This window comes from Cuculus canorus, chromosome 1 (genome assembly GCF_017976375.1).
Source record: "Cuculus canorus isolate bCucCan1 chromosome 1, bCucCan1.pri, whole genome shotgun sequence".
NCBI lineage: Eukaryota > Metazoa > Chordata > Aves > Cuculiformes > Cuculidae > Cuculus > Cuculus canorus.
In genome coordinates, this window is record NC_071401.1 from 169,939,195 (window position 1) to 169,950,539 (window position 11,345).

The following is an 11,345-nucleotide window of genomic DNA, read 5'->3' on the forward strand; positions in this document are numbered from 1 at the left end:
TCCACCCTTTACTCAGTCTTTCTTCACTTGTTTGCCACTCTCCACTTGCCCAAATCAACACATTTCAGATGTGTTACAGTCCCTTGTTCCCTCAGAGTTCACAAATGTATCTGTTTTCAGAAAGCACATAGAGCGATGGTCCAAAATTCTTGGGTTCTTGCTTTCTAGGAATGATAAAATTTTCCTTTGCTCTTTCAAGGTTCTCCTTTCTCCTTCATAGGTTAGTTTTTCAGCTTCAGAAATATTTATGTAAAAAACTCCCATACTTTTTGAATGAGTATGCTATTTCATCAAGCAGGTGTTTTATTATGGCTGTTATTCTGCAGAAGACCAGATTGTGGTCATAGTGATACCAGTTAACCTCAACATTTTATGGATTTAAATGATAGTTAAGTAACAAAAAAAGCAGAGGCGATTATTGCTTAGTAAGGTATTAAAGCATTACTGTCATAATTATTTGCTCTTATTTCTTCAGAGGACCTCAGTCTTGATTACAATTCCATTGTGGTAAGTGCCTCTATCAATCACAGGGAGATCAAGTCCTTGCCTAAAGATGTGCATATAAAGATACCCCATACAGCAGCATGCCCTGAAGGAGCTCGATGGTAAATTCATAGGTGCCAAATATATTAATGTGAATTCAGATAGACTGACATGCTTCTGAAGTGTGAAGTATTTAAAGATTAAAACTTCTATTTATTTATTTATTTTGATTATTCCTGAGATTCTTCCAGGAATAATTATGATGCAGAAGCAAAAGACTTGCCGGCCTTTCAGATCTGCAGCCTTCTGAACTTTGAATGCAAGGATAAAATGGCATATATGAATATAACTTTATATAATAATTTTCATTATTGAAGATTTTTTAATAAACGTTAATGACATAAACCTCAACAACATCTCTGTGGATATTGTGGATATATGTTGAGAATGGATGTGAGGGAATTTTCTTGTTAGATGCCTTTCTCAAAATAATGGAAAACTGAGGATGAATGCTTGCCACTAGTGCAATTTATTTAGGAATTTACTGAAGGGCCATCCTTTAATCTAAAATACACAACATTTAAAGTAACAAACTTCTAATATCTGGAATGGACCCAGTTAGCCTCTAAGCAGCATGTAATTTTGAAATGCTGTCGGCCACTGATACCCATAAATTACTTTCCCTCACTTTCCTTTAACATAAATAACGAACATTGTACTAAGCTGCAAATTTTCTTTTGTCTTTTTTTTTTTCCAACCAAAAGAGTAGGAGTGGACTTTAAACAAACTCATGTGTGTGATCTTCCTGAGTTCATCATTTGACTTGTTTACAGATATATCGTCTCTGTTCTCACTGCCATGTTTAAAATACTGCCAAGTGATTTTAAGTGCAAGAAGAATCCCAGCCACGAAGGAATCTGAACTAGGAGGAGGAGACAGGAGTTCTTGGCCTCACTCTCTAATTAACATGAGTAAGCCATTGCTTTGGCCACAAGATTGAGTGAAGATGCACCACCTAAGGAATTTTAGATAGAAGGTTACAGTTTGGCACCGAGTACAGGGCATACATATGCATCCACTCTGTCTCCAGGCAGAGCTGCAAGACTCTTCATGTATAAATAAATAACCTGGTGTAAGACAGATTATGTTCCTCAGATATCAATCACTGGTAAATATCGTGTTTCTACTCACAGTATAAGAATACTAAATGGAAACTCATTAAGATTTCAGATCACCATTATAGTTACAGTCCTGGGGCTCACTGCTGAGCATTATTGGATGTCCTTGCCTCTAAATATGGGCTGAAAGCTGCAGTGGGATACTTGTTCCCAGCTTGCATCTTAGACTTTCAAATCAACGTTAATCTTATTTCCTACAACTCTTACCTTTATCACTGTAAATAATGCAAAAAGCTACCAATTCTTCACCAGCTGGGCTCAGTGAAAAAACAAAACTCCAAACCCAATCTTTCCTGATTCCTTATCTGGTGAATGGTTTGGACCAAAGTGTTCTATGTACTGTGTGATTACAGAGACTGAATGCAGTGGGGGTAAAGATGAGGAAAAATGACAAAAGAAGCTTGAAGTGTTGAAGTGTCTTCTAGTAGCTGCACGATGAAAGGGCAATTTTTTCATTCTGCTTCCTTCTACCTAGCCATCAGCTCTTTTTCTGTCAGCAGTTAGACATTTTCCATTTCCAGCTGCAAATAACACAGACCTCCATGTGCTGAAATCAAGAGGCAGCGTTGGTTCAACCCTGTATTACTGCCATCTTTTTCTGGCAGTGACTTCAATTTCTCTGCAGTCTGTTCATACGCTTCCCTCCTCAGTGCCTCTTCTCCACTGGTCAAAACAAAGGTGAGAGATTGTTTACAAGATTCAGGAATTCTATGTTGGAAACTGATGGTGTTTTGAAAGAAGCCACAGTTGGGTGTTCTGAGTCTAGACTTTGTTATTTTCAGTATGAAAGCAGCTGCTGTTTCATTCCTTATGAATTTTGACTCACTAAAAAATAGTTCCAGATGAATTTCTTCTTAGAGGGGAAAATAGAGTCAGAACAGATAGATATCTTTTTTTCCCCTCATTTAGTAATATCAACAGATTAGCTTGTGATCTTTTTTTAATGAACTATTAGGATAAGAAAAAATGCAAAGCTTGCTTAATACTCTCTTAATCATTGTTGGTAGTAGTGAATGCATAATTCTAGATGGTTGGTTGTTACCGTGTTCCTTCTAGACACAATTGCTCTTATTTGGGGGATTGATTTTTTTGGTTCTGCAACATCCTCATTTAATAACAAAATGACAATTGCAAGCAAAAAAAGTAGCCCAGCCATGGAACAGCGTAGGCAAAGCCAAAACTGTCTTAGCCAAAATGGCAACTGAGAGGGGTACAATTTTGTCCTTGTGCCCTGGAAGTAGGCCTAAGGAGGTCATTTAGCCAAGCCAGTTAAGCTGGCAAGAGAATCATCACAACTCTGTGTAGCCGGCTTTATCCTTAATAAGCTTTAACGTGCAAGAGTAGAATTCAGGCTGACCAAATTTCAGATCTCTATTGAGAGATGATTCCTTTCAACTGGAGCATAAGGCGTATGTTTCAGGTTTTTTTAAAGCCCTCTTTTAATTCCATTTTGAGTAACAGTCATGAAAAATTTAATTTCAGTGTGCCTTTTCATGGCAAGAAGTTGTGTTTTCTGTGGTAATGTTCTAGTTCATACAACATCATGGTTAGTCCACCATGGGCTTCATGGCAGTGGGCCTCCTGAATTCTCTGAGAAGATGGCTTCAGTGTGAGGGAAAGCTTACTATTTTGCTATTAATTTGTATTACAGAGTAAATTATTTCAAGATAAGAAGTGATTTGGCTGACAAAAAATGTACAGCATTTTCAAATGTATAAATGAGTAGCTTTTTATTTCTTTTTATTGCTTCTGTGAAGAAAAGGAATGCAGAGACTTTCTAGAGGTATATTCAGCTGATTTTGATTCTTTAAATTATCCTGGGTTTTTCAATCATTTTTTTTTCAGTGGATTCATATTTCAAATAGTATTTCTGACAATCTATTTTATGCTTCATTGACCGTAAGGTTTGAAATTCTACTCCATATTGGCACAGTACTGCCAAATTTGTAATGATAAATGGATAACTTTTTTATTTTAAATAGGTCTCTGGTGTTTAATTTGAGATCTGTAATTTTTTTTTCGGTTCATTACTTCTGCTATTTTTCTGTCTAGGAAAAAGTGATCAAAAGAGGCAGAGGGATCAAGGTGGAATATTGCTTTAGACTTGTTCATATGATGAAAAATAAGAAGAAATTGATTATCCAAAGAAGGGTAAATATACTTATACCACGCATTCATTTTGCTTTAACAGAATAAATCTTATAATTTTCTGACTGGTTTTTTTTTTTGGTGGAAAAGAAAAGATCATATTTTTCATAGTGATTGTTTTTTCTGTCTCAGTATTGCTATTCCTGGGTCTCTACTATCTAAAATATTTAAATCATGTTTCATAATTGGGTAGTATGCTTGCTAATGCTATTTTCATAAGCAGAGATCTTTTATTTAGGTCTATCACGAATTAAATTTCTTGAATTTCAACAGAGTGGTAGTGTTGTTAAATTATAACCTCCTATACTAAAAGCGATGATACCTCCTATCATTCTTTAAATGTGTTGTACTATGCAATTAACAGGAGGAAGTTGAAGAGGTGATTTAAACACTAAGCAAATGCTTTTTTTTTTTTTGTGTATTCTCTTTTATTCTTTATTCATTTTGCAACAAATCATGTTTCCTCATAAAAGGGCTCTGAATCCAAGGATTTAGTCATGTTGTTTGCCTTATTCTAAAGAAATTTATATTTTGTATAACTCATGTAAGATTTTTTCCTCATCTGTCTTTAGAAGTATGTAGATTTTTTTAAGATTCTCTCTCCTCATATTCTCATTTCAAAAATTAAATATTTGAATAAACTCTAAGAAACAAATAAACAAAATCTTCGTGTATCTGCAAGGTCTTTCAGGGAGCCATTGGATAATCAGAATGCATTGTGTAAAATAGATGGATTTGCTGATCAATAGATACTTCAGGTATATACTAAATCTTAGAAACTGAAATTTCTGTAGTCTACATATACAAAGTGGTGTCACTTCTTTGAATAGGAGTTTGAAGTCTTTGGAGGACAATGAGTTTTAAGTAATAATAATATCGATGAGAAATTTGATAGCCAACTATCTTGTCATGCAGCTGCTTCAGCTATTGTAGTCTGGATGTTTTACATCTTTATATTGTTGTATTTATTCATAATTTGTATCTAAATAAAATATCATTCATATTATTGTCATAATTATTGTCGGGGTTTTCTTCAAACTGGTGGAAAATATGCTTGTATTTTCCTTTCCAGCTCTAGTAGCTGGGAGAATACACCATTTTTAATGGACAGTAATTAAATAGAGAGGACATGGATTTAGATTACAGTATGTCAAGAGGCGATGAGGGGAATTGGCTACCTGAGGCCAATGATAGTTTGAGAGAGCTGTAGATACAACTTAACACTATTGTGCTGTATCTAAAGGCAATGCAGAAAAGTAGCTGATTCTTACAATGGAAAGAAAGTGCTTGCTTCCAAAACTGATGAGTGGCAATGTAAAGGCTTTCTGTGGTGAGGAACAGGACTAATTTGCTTTTCTTTATTTATCCGGGTCTCTGGCTTGTGTGCACTTAATTATATGTATCACATTTACCTGTGTATATTTTATGTTGTGAACTATTCAGATTCCAGGATTTTTCTGTGTATCAAACCTACATGTGTTTATTTTCACAAAGAAAAACCATTTGGTGTGTGCTTTTTGTTTTCAGTTTTTCCAGGAACACATCACAGTTCTCTAGGTTTTTGTTACATTTAAGCTTCCTTTCACAGTGGTTTCAAAAATCTGATTGTTTCTGGAAATGCTGAACTGTAACATGATAGTACAAACAGAAGATCTTTTTATTAATAAGAGATGAAATATTTCAACTGACACATTTATATATGTGTTTATATGTATTTATGTATTCAATGTATGTATACATTCAATATATCATGTATTCTTGTACATAAAATACACTTTTATGTATATAATACTTCTATTTATCAATTATTTGTGATACAATACTTACATCATGAACTAAGACAAATATGCTGAAACTTGTATGGAGATGTCAGGGTGTGTAGGTGAATTTTTGTTTTTAAAATTGTGGTGGAAAAGCTACTTTTTTACCATCTCTTTATTGATACAATTCCAGTAAAGCTGTTTTCCATTTAAAAGATGAATAAGAGGAAAATAAAAGTAATTCAACACAAAACCTTCTCTTTGAGATATTTTGAGAGGGCTTACTGCTGGATTTCAGCAAACTGTACATTTAGGGAGATGTTGGTTTGTATTCTGAGGTGTGCTCACTGTGCTTGTCACAGGAAGCTATTTCTTGTACTATTGAGGCTTGAGATCACTATCCTACTCTCAAATTTGGTGGAACTTGGCCAAACAGTTAAAAAATAACTGTACCTAGAAAAAAACATGATCTCGTTAAGCCTAATTTCTTAGAAATCAGGTCAAAGCAGTATTAAAGAAGACAAAAAGATACAGTGATCATAATAAGGAAATGTAGAAATACATTTAGTGTTTAGATCAGTGTTTTTAAAGAGAACTGAGGCTTCTTCTTGGGATGGGAGTGGGGAACAGTGACTAGCTGAGCTCAGCTATAATTCATGAGTCTTAATTTATTTTGATATCTGTGAATTTCTGACATAGGCAGTGACTCTCTAAACCAAAACGCTTGTCCTCCTCCTCTTTTCCTCACTGATTTTGTTTAACTTAAACTGTGTTGATTGGAAGGAAGGGAGTTGGACAAATTTATCTCTGTCATAAGGAAAGTCATCCTTGAAAAGAGAAAAGTCAAGGAAGAGTGTCTAGTGTTTTAACATGCATTAGAAAATTTGTAGAAAATTATAACAGTTAAATAAAAAAAATCTGTCTTCTAAGTAATGTGCTGGTTTTAAAAAACAAAGTATCCCTTCTTGTCTGTTACTTGGGAGGTATAAATTAAATTGCCTATTAAAACTCGGATATGCTAATGCACATCTTTTATTTATCATGTCATGTCCATCTATTTGTCTTTTTTACTATTGAAAACGTAGGTTAGTCAGAGACTTCAAATTTTTAACTTTCAACTCTCTCTCTTTACGTGAATGTCCTTTATTTTCATGTGCCGTCAAAGAAGCATGAGTATAAGCTTCCATGCTGTGCATATAAATAACTCCTCTAGCAACTGGCAAGAATTAAAACATAGCATTAGCTGTGATAGCTGCATTAGCTGGAATGGTTTATCCAGGATACATTAACTAATAAACTTCTAACTATTTAAGAGAGATCTAACTAGGATACCTTTGTTACATGAACTGAACCATATTGTTTATTGTAATAAAACCTATGTAAAATTATGAATAGAACATCTTCTATTTTATAATTTCATTCAAAATGAAATAGCTTAAAGGTAATTTCTACACTTTAAACATTTAGTTTCCTGACATTGCCTAGCAATTGACTGACTATAATGCCTCCAATATTTGCCATTATTAAGAAACATTTAACATAAGATTAGATCAGTCATAAATATTTTATAGGAAGAAAATGTATTTTTCAGGTGCTTTCCAATGTCTTTATGCCTCTAATTCTGTGCTTCTGCATACAGGAAAGAGGAATGTCGTATTAGCACATAAGCATATTAGCATATTGCTACCACATCCTTCTGTTTGGGGTGACTCAATCTCAAAACATTCCAGAGATTGCTTCAATTTTGCTTCCACAGTCAGCCAGGTAAATTTTGGGACAACTTGCTTGCTCTTTCCTTGCTACTGTAATCTCAGCAGTCTTTGGGGTCAGGTTACAGCTGTTGGTGAAAGGCTGTCCTTGACCATTTGTAACATGCTTTGTGCCTGGGAGGTAATGGTCCTGCAACTTCCTTGTCTTACATGGCATCAATCTGGAGACCACTATGACATACATGTAGTGTCCCTGCCCATGGTAGGGAAGTTGAAACTAGATCATCTTTAAGGTCCCTTCCAACCCAAACCATTCTATGATTCTATGATATATACTGCATTGGTTTCTTTCATAATGAAAAACCAAAGTGTTATGATGTCTAAATGATGATGTGGAGTTTTGAGGGGCTATGAGTTGGAGGTGCTTTTGCTCAGTAACTTGAGTTGCCTTTTGAAGTGTATCGCTATTGATGGATTTGGTTTTCCTTCCCAGGGAAGACAAGGTTTGTACTGGGGTAGTCCCATATGGGTAAGGCAGATCAGTCTACCCAAATCAAGCCGGTGAAGGGGAGGGTGGACATAAGAAACTGAATTTCATTTTTACAGATTGTTGGGGCAGGATTGCTGCAAACATAAATATTGTAATTTTTAGACACATGGTTTAAGAAAAATAGAGTGAACCTTCTGAGGAAACGAGTCATATTCTACAGAGCTTTTTTCCCTCCTTCATCTTATTTGCATTTTGTAATCGAGGAACTGTGTATCACCTGCTGCTGAAGCATTAGGCCCACATCCCTCTTGACTATTCTTTTCATTTTTATGACCAGTACAGGAGTTCCCAAAGTTCCCTCTCAGGGGCTCATGAGGCATTTCTAGGTTGTGATTCACCTGTGGCGGTTGGATAGCCCATGTGTCAGTGACCCTGTTTCTAAGTACACCCTGTCTTACAGCATGTGGACCCTAACTGAGGAGCTGCTGATGTGAACCATGTGCAGGAGTGTGGACGTGAGCAGCAGCGGCAGCAGCAGCCTGATGTGGAGCTCACCAGAGAACAGTCACAGTTTTGCAAAGTAATAGCACACCTCAGAAATGATGCTTGGTAAGATTGCTCTGCTCTGTGCTTTAGGGCTGTTCTTCACTGTAGAAGTTTAATAAACTTGACGGAATCACAGTGTCTGCTCTGCAGCATTTCAGCTCCATTTATTCTCCTGCTATTTGAAGACAAAACAGTGCTGTGTGTTGTGGTCATACGTTAAGCAAATTTCTTCCAATGACTTAAAGCAGAAATAATTTCAGGCACTAAAGAGAGGAGAATAGTATTGCACAGAACCATTTAAAACTGACCAAATGGAATTGACACCATTTTTTGTTAAAAAAGGTTGTTTTCTAAGTTTAGGTCTCCATTTTCTGCAACATTTTGTGCTTATGTAATTTCTCTTAAGTCTGTTTTTGTTGACAGGCCATATTGTTCTTCATTTGGAAGTGTGATTTGATTCCTATGAGATTTCTTGATCTATAGTACAAGTGCAGTTATAGCTTAAGCTTGAAAAATCCCACCCTCCAACTGTATTTAGGTGAAGATGCTATCAATCATCATTGGGGGTACTCCTATATATACTGTTTTTGTTTAGCTTTGGAGGGTGCTCCATGCTGGTTGAAAAAATGTAAGTGAGAATCTCTCTATTAGATTGGATCACTGAAATCTTCCCCCAAATTTGGCATTTTTCAACGTCCACAAAACTTAGGTGTGGACATGTTAACCTCCTTGAATGATTCATTACCTCTGTGATAAAAAGAATAATCTGTGTGATCCATATGCTACCACATGAGTGGTGGGGCAACAGCATTCCTTTTAACAATCAACGAAATGTTAAGAAATATAAGGGGCTAAAATAATAAAACCTAAAAATATTTCTCTTCTTATGTAGAACATGGGATTCTTATGCTTTCAAAGTAGTTTCATCTGTATACTTTGCAACAATATTTTTTTTAAAAATAATTTTTGTTTAGCTATGGATTCTCCTTAGTCTTCTATACTAATGCAGGCAGCAATCCCCATGCAATCCATAGAAGGTTATTATTAAGTTGTACATGTATGAATAGTGCCTTTTCTTTTTTCATTTTGCTTTTTTGGCAAACCAGAACTGGAAAGAAAGAGAGAATAGGCTGGCAATATCCTTTCTTGCTGTTTAATGAAAACCCACTATAAAGTCAACAGTATGATGAAATGTAGTTCCTTTCAGCACATACAATGAAAATACAAAGTTGTTTACATTACCACCATTTTACCATTTACTTCCCTTTTTTCACCATGTGATAAACACGGTTATTTCCTGTGTAAGAAGACCATATATCTTCTTTGTACCTCTTGCAAAAATAATAAAAGCAATTAGTTCCTTGGGCACTGGTACTAATGAAATCTCTGCTACTGATTTAATCTTGTCTTTGGAGCCTTAGAAAGATACAAGGATTCAAACTTTTCATAGATTTTGTGCCTGAGCTCCTTCACATATTGACTTTGCTGGCATGTACATTCATACCACAGTCTATCCCGCTTTAGGAGTGGGTGTTGGAGGTCTCTCCCCTTCACCGACAGTCTCTTTGGACAATACCTATGGGAACAGTTTGTTTAACCCCTACACCCCCAAGTTAAACATCAGCAAAACTAACAGTTCAGGAAGTGATTAATGAGAGTGGTAAGCAGGCTAACAGAAAGATGGTATTGACTGCAGAAGCCTGTTTAGCTATGAAACAGTGTTAAAAAAGCATTAAAATTGTAACCTCCAGTGCTTCCTTATTGTGTGATATAGGAAGTGAGAATCACTTTGGAGACTGAAAGTATAACTTGTTTTTAAATCACTCATTCCTTTCTTTTAGTGATACGGCAAAAAGCTGAAACTTATGGAAGAACAGAAGTCGCCTCCCTTTGTTCTTCAGCTCCTTTTAGAAAGAACACAGTATTTGGCTTTCATTTTGTAAAGGTATGGAGAGGCAGGTGTTTTCTTTCTGATCGCAATCCCCATCTTAATTATTTAGAAGAAGTGGGGAAATATCTGGGTTTATATGTTTTTTTGAGCCAGAAGTTGGGGGTTAGCAGTCTCATCTGTGGTGATGCTTGTCTGCGTCATAGAAGACAAACAAATAAAACTGGAAGAGCTTATAACCTTTGGATTAGTTTTTCTAATAAAAGTAAATTTTTTTGACACTCTGGAGTTGGGAGGTGGAAAAATGAATGTTCTTGTGGTGAAACTAGCCCAGCTGCTTTACACAAACAGATTTTTTTTTTTTTTTTTTTTTTTTAGGTTTCTATTGCTTGTTGTATTGCCATTTGTTTTGCTTTCCATGGAAGAAATAGCCTTTTTCAGGGTATACATTGTCTTCTGTACACTGTCAACAGCTACACAGTGCTAATACAGCAATGATTAAAGGATGGGATGTACAGCTTGGCAAAGTTCAATTAATAGAAGTAGATTTTCATTTCCTGAGTCTCGATTGTCAATGATATGGATGTAACCTTAATTTTAACTGTGTATAGGTTTTGAAATGTAAATATAAAACGGCACATCCGAAAATGTCATCAAGCATGAGTGAAATGTGCTAGACTGTGTATCCCTCCAACGCAAAACACAAAAAAGCAAGGAAATAAGCAGCTGAGTCATTCCATATCCTGTGTTTCACTCAGGTCTTCACCTCAGCCTTATCTTCCTCCCTTGCATCAGACATAGCTCACCTATCTTTACCCTTCTGTTCAAGAGTCTTTTTGTGTTAGTCACAACTATTCTTTGCCAAGGTGTTTAATGAAATTATAGTCTTGAAATTTGTAAATTAAAAATGACGTAGTTCAACTACTCTCTGAGTATTTCTGCTCATAAGTTATGCTGGATAGTGCAGGTAGCTTATGTAGCAGGGTTGTTAAAAGTGCTTCTCTGGATTTTTCTGCAATTTTAAGGACTGAAGAGGTATCCTCAGCATTGAGTGTGCTGCCCTCTACTGCTGTGTCTCCTTCTCGTTGTAGCTTCTCTTTCTGGTGAATATCCCTCACCAATGTCAGGAACCTCTGCAAGACC

General features: G+C 35.8%; 2 long non-coding RNA genes across 3 annotated transcripts in view; both read left to right on the top strand.

Moving 5' to 3' along the window:
- The window catches only part of LOC128854231 (uncharacterized), a 50,604-nt gene extending 45,955 nt beyond the window's left edge, over positions 1-4,649 (top strand). For both annotated transcript variants that reach the window (XR_008453208.1, XR_008453209.1), the window contains one exon: positions 3,714-4,649. This is a non-coding gene — a long non-coding RNA (uncharacterized LOC128854231). The remainder of the gene's footprint in view (positions 1-3,713) is intronic.
- Positions 4,650-7,207: 2,558 nt separating this feature from the next.
- LOC128850999 (uncharacterized) lies at positions 7,208-10,407 on the top strand. Its single transcript, XR_008448279.1, has 3 exons — positions 7,208-7,333; positions 8,229-8,377; positions 10,156-10,407. It is a non-coding gene; the product is annotated as an uncharacterized LOC128850999 (long non-coding RNA).
- Positions 10,408-11,345: the final 938 nt, after the last annotated feature.